The sequence below is a fragment of the Heliconius melpomene genome, chromosome 1 (genome assembly GCF_056956725.1).
Source record: "Heliconius melpomene rosina isolate 202511_hmr_F chromosome 1, ASM5695672v1, whole genome shotgun sequence".
NCBI classification, from domain to species: Eukaryota; Metazoa; Arthropoda; class Insecta; order Lepidoptera; family Nymphalidae; genus Heliconius; species Heliconius melpomene.
The window spans coordinates 15,847,149-15,853,148 of record NC_140389.1 but is presented as its reverse complement, the minus strand read 5'-3'; positions in this window follow the sequence as shown (position 1 = coordinate 15,853,148).

The following is a 6,000-nucleotide window of genomic DNA, read 5'->3' as shown; positions in this document are numbered from 1 at the left end:
CTTTGTTTTGTTACCAAAGCGAAAAAATAATAATTTACTCCTTCGAGTGGGAATCGAACCATCATGTTTACAGTCAGACGATGCCCCTGTTTAATGACGGCCTTTACTTATTAATTTATGTTAAAAATATATAAATATTTATTTTATATATATATACGTATTTATTGTCTTAATAGCATAACAATAAGATATAATAATATAATGTTTTTTTTTTATTTTAAACGTATTTTTTATATTTAATTTAAAAATGTAAAATTTGTATCTCTTTGATAATAAAATCATGAAAATTCCAGAAAAAAAGTCCTCTAATATTCTGTACAAAATTGTTGATAATGTGTTATTAATCAAATCCGTTTAAATTTAGAACGTCTGTTTTTAACGATTAACTTATTTGAAATTAATTAATAATCTATATTAAAAATAGATTTTAATTGACATTTAATGACAGATAATAATAAAAACTATTTACAAAAAAAAAAAAAAAATTAGACTGACTGTCAATGGGCTTACAATGATACAGCAAAAAAGAAAAAAAAACACATTTCTATAGAAAATATCGTAACATTATTACAGAATGACGTTATGGTCGTCACATCTAATGTAAGAATCCGGTCTGAACGCGTTACTATCTCGAGTCAGGAGTCGCGACCTCCGACTCCACTCCACTCTAAGTGGTAATCAAGCCAATAGTCGCGCGGAGTGACACTATCGAGAACATTTTAATTATGCAACACTTTGTTACCTTTATGAGAAATCTACGTATTGCATATTCATTTTTTGCAGTGAATGCAAAAGAAGTTTTAAATTAATTTTAAACACGCTCAAAAGTTTCAGTTGTTATTCTAATCTTTTTGTACTGGTATCTACACACATCTTCCACTCGTATAAACTATATTTTTTTTAATTAGATTTTATGTCGTATAACGAACGCAATCCTGTTTTAATAGAAAGTAGTAGTAAGTAGTATAATAATAATAATTAATTTAAAAATACAAATTACTCAAATTTATTTTTAATTAAATTGTTTTGCAATTTTTACTACACAGGCTGGACTGAAAAGCAAATATTACTGTATATGCAAAATTTAAAATACAATAAAAATGTCTAAATTCTAAATTATTACATAGTACAAACAGTTGCAGTAATCCGGTGAGAACGAGTTACTTATCTAAAGAGAAGTGGCGCGACCTGCGCCCGCGCACAGCACGCCACTAGTGGTAACTGATAAGCGTGCAGTTTAGCAAGGATCTATGATACTACTCTACACGAACCTCTCTAAATTATGTAAATTAAAATTTTCTATTTTAATATTATCAATTTTCAAAAATTCAATAATTCTTGTGGATTTGATCCCCACTCCCCACTCGAGGGAATTCATTATTATTTATTAAGTATTAATATTTTCATTGTAGTTCCGCCACTCAACACGCAACTCCTGCAATAATCAGCAGAAAGTGGGTAGCGAAGTGGGGAACACTAGTTTCCCTCTGCCTACCCCGCTGTATGCGGGATACAGCGTGAAGCTGATTTATTTTATTTATTTACTTAGTTTAGATTAATTTTAGGAACGTTTTAACTTTTTATCGATACGAACCAATATCCAAAAGCTAGCATGTAGGTGTCTCTCGTCACGACGGCGCCACGCCCGCAAGAATATCTCAAGATCTTATATTAGAAATAGAATAAATAACATAATCTAATGGGTTTATTAAGCCTTATTTACCACAAGGCCGTCGCCCTCGGCCACGAATATCGCCGCCCATCAAACGGCAGTCTAATTTTTCTGTTTACATGTAAGTACAGTACGGTTGAGGAGACGTGGTCAGCCTGAAAATAGGCGTTGTGAACCTTTGCGCATTGTTGACGGGAAGAAAATAATCATAACTAAGAAAAATCATTAAATTAAATTCGCACAGACATTTCATAGCCAACTTTAGGGTGGCCACGATTCATTGAGCATACTGTGCCTACTCGTGTACTCGTGTCATACATTTTATAGTACCGGTAGTTTTAAAAAAAGGTAGCTTCATGAAAAGGTTCTCCCTGGAGATCTCCAAGTCTATAAAGGAGTCTTTTCATTTTTGGTGGTCATCTAAAAGTGAGGGACAGACATATTTACAAGTGTCGCTGTCGGTAGTAAATGTTCTAATGTAAGAGCATGTATAGACTAAGTTCGTTTATTATATTTTTATTAATATCAAAATTTATTTGCCTACTTTTTTGCCATATTTGAGGATACAAGAAGCGCGGTTTCGGATCCCGCCTCGTTCAAATATGTATAAATTTACTAAAATATTTTTTTGTTTCACTATTTCAAAATATAGGTTCGATTCTCATTTTAGTAAATTAATGTATTTTTAACATTCTTAAAATGTCACTTCATACTTAGGAAAGAAAAATACTTATTTAGAAAACGTATTAATTAATATAATTCTAATTTTTATATTTTTTCTAAATCAGTATTTCTTTTTCTTAAATGAATATATTATGTTCAAATTATTTTAATGTCCCCAATTCCATTACTTAGCAAAAAAATATATAATTAGTAAAATATTTTTATACTTCAATGAACAGTAAGAAAAACAATTTATTTTCTTACTAAAGTTTGTATGTGGAAATACTCTTGCATACACTAGGTATATTAATATAGTCTTAAGGCATCCAAGGTGGTCTGATAACATTTTTTGTGATAAAACTGTTTTTATTACTGTAATATGTGTTTGTATACGAGTTTAGTACAATACTAAGAATACGTGTAGTTTGTTATCTATTATATAAACAATTACCGACTTTACCTGCTTTTCAGTTTCATTTATCCCACATGTAGTATGGTAGGCAGAAAGGATAGATCCTTTGACACTAGAGACTTGACAGTAGAGTGTCAAGACACTCCGTTTTCCGTGTGTAGAGTGGCGGAATACAACACATTTTGACTTAAGAGAACAAGAAAATGTAAGTAATTATTCCGGAGGAATACCTCCGAAAATTCTTAGTATGTACTTTTTTTTCGTCCAAGTAAATAAATATAAGGTAACCATTTATAATAATATAATTGAACTTACGTTTATCTATGCATATGTGTCACGTGAAAACATCTGGTCTCTAGACGGATTTACGCGTGATAACGATGTAGAGTACGAGTAGGTATGACGTTAGTAGCGTAGAGCACGTTATAATTTTTTTTTATATGATTTTTAAATAAAAGTAATTTTAAAAATGTATGATTTTTAAATATCTGTCAATTACAATTATTATTATACATATCTTTATCATACGAGCGTCCGCCAGATATGCGTGGATTGATAAATATTTTGATTTTGAGAACTGATTTAGATGAAACTTAGACTTTTTTTCTAAGTTGGAATATATATATTCTTCAAAGGATCGTCCCGATATGACTTTTAATTTGCGAGAAATTTACATAAGTATATAGATAAGAAATTTAACACATGTATTTGTATCTAAATACAGTATCATATAAAAAAAGGTTTCTCTTAACATCTCCTCTTTCTTAACATTCAAGGGTTTCTGGTAGAGATCTATATCAATTATAGATAAGTTCTTCATTATATATTTTCTTCTTTCAAGTGTAGTACATAAACAATGAGAAATAAAATATTTCATAATATAATATTTGCACATCATCCTCCAGGATCCAGGATAATATACAATCACCAGCTCATATCACAAGCGTGTGTAGGTAGACTCTGCTCTGACTCTATCTGCGTTATCGACATCAATATTATTAACATCGCTATCTCTTATCGCGATATACTCGCTATTAACAAAATAGCAACGTTGCACGCGGGGGAGACGTGATGGAATATTACCTTATTATATGTGTTTTGGTGGAACGAATCATAATTTACTGAGAAAATTATATTAATAATTGCAAATAGCAATATTTACCTGTTTTGTCTAATATCTATCATACATATTTATATAGCTGTATCCCGCTTGTATGAAGCTGGGAACTCCGCCCACGCATCGCCAAATTTTCAAGATATTGCGAGGTGAATGGCAGAGTTCAACGGCGCTTATTTTAATATAATATATAAATTTACAAAAATATCTATAGAAAATTTAAAAATTTTACTGTAACCATCAAAGCCCTATTGAGTCTATATAATTTAACTATTTTATTATAATAGTTATAAGTAATTATTTGATGGACGAGAAATATATGTATTTTGTATTTTCTTTTTCTAAATTATTTTCTTCACAGTTCACAGTAGATTTTTCTAAATATTTTTTTCATTATGTAATAAATAAATCAAAATCGAGAGAAGTCGAATGATAGTAAAAAAATCTAAAGAATAGTCTCCTCTAGTAGATCTGGTGAAGATGTTTACAAAAAAATATATTAGATATGAAGTAACCGCATTAATATTTAAAGTTTTCCACTGTTTACAGATCCAAATAATCTTAGTATTTCGTCTCAAAGGATATTGAAAAGCATTTTTCTTACTGATAACACTTTATCTTAACGTAACAAGTTATATCTTATACTTATGGCACTCCTATTGTAACAAGAGCTGTTACCATGCCATATTCATATGTTAACAATGACTATTTATATCTTTTCCTTCAAATATCTATATAATATATCCTCCTCATGATGATGGATGATCCTCAGCCATTACTGCCTTCTACCATTGCTTTTTCTTTTTCCAGAAGCTTAGTTATACATAGTTTTTATAAGTCATCTCTACAAACATGTTCTAAATTTGCAACTCTACGTTGTCTGACGGTATGCAAAAGATTGTATTTTTGTTCAACCTATCGCAGTACGTCGTCATTGGAGATCTATAAGATCCGTCTCCGTGCCCACAATTCGAAGGCTTCTACGTTTTCCGAAATACTCTTTAATATTACCTACTATTTATATGAGGCTAATCATGCTGGAATAGAATAATTCAACACTTTTAAAAGGTAGCTTTTCCCGCATTGCAGAATAGGTAGGTAGAGTAAACTTTGCAATAAGACACTTCGTTGTCCACTTTTGGCCCAATTTGAATGGCGGAATTCAACGCAACGCGTAATCTTTTTACAGTCAGACGCTGTGCCAATGGCCTATTATTTAATTTAACATTCAACATGTCTACACTTATCACCCACTTGAAGTCACTGTCTGATGAGTGGCAACACTTGATGTAGCACTTGTGTACTTGTAATGAGACCAGCAAAATATTTACATTGTACCTACATTATAAGGTTTTTATAATTATAATTGGATTCATTGAATTATCAAATTTATAAGAGAAAATCGCATTAAAATCCGTTGCATAGTTTGAAAGAGCTAAGCCGACATACCGATTCGCACCGGTGAAGCAAGTTTCTTAAATTTTCGCCGAATTGCCTTGTCAGAGTGAGGGAATGGAAATCTTAAATAAATAAATAATTCCCTCAAGCGGATATCGAATCTGCAACTGTCGCGTTAAAGTCACACCGTGCCAGCTACGATCGAGGGTATCTAACGCCCAATATTAATAATGTATCTCCTATCTCCAGTTAACGTCTATCTCGTACTGTCCGACATATCTGTCCAATCACTAACCTGCATGCCTACTTCCATCTCTGTCTATTTCAATCTATGGTAGCAATTTTTGGATTAGGATTGGTTATTAACATTGGGCGTAGGAGAATAACAAATTTTATAATTTTTATACTGAACCCTTATCCCAAAACTAACTTGCGCTTAACGGATTTTCATGTAAAATCAGATCGCCTACATGACTCAACGCACAATACTTAGTTAATTATCATTTTCAAAGGAGACAATTTAAACGATGTATTAGCAACTTGTTTACGTTTTTTTATCGAAGGTTATTCTCATAGAATGGAGCTGAGATAATGTCGTAGGTGCGAACGATACGAGCGTCACGTACGCGGCCCTACAGGCGGCGGCCCTGTACTACCGAATATACTTTGTTCTTGTTTAAAGTAATTAGATTCTTAACTAGTTCTTACCTGCGGCGTCGACTGCGTAGTTTGATAATA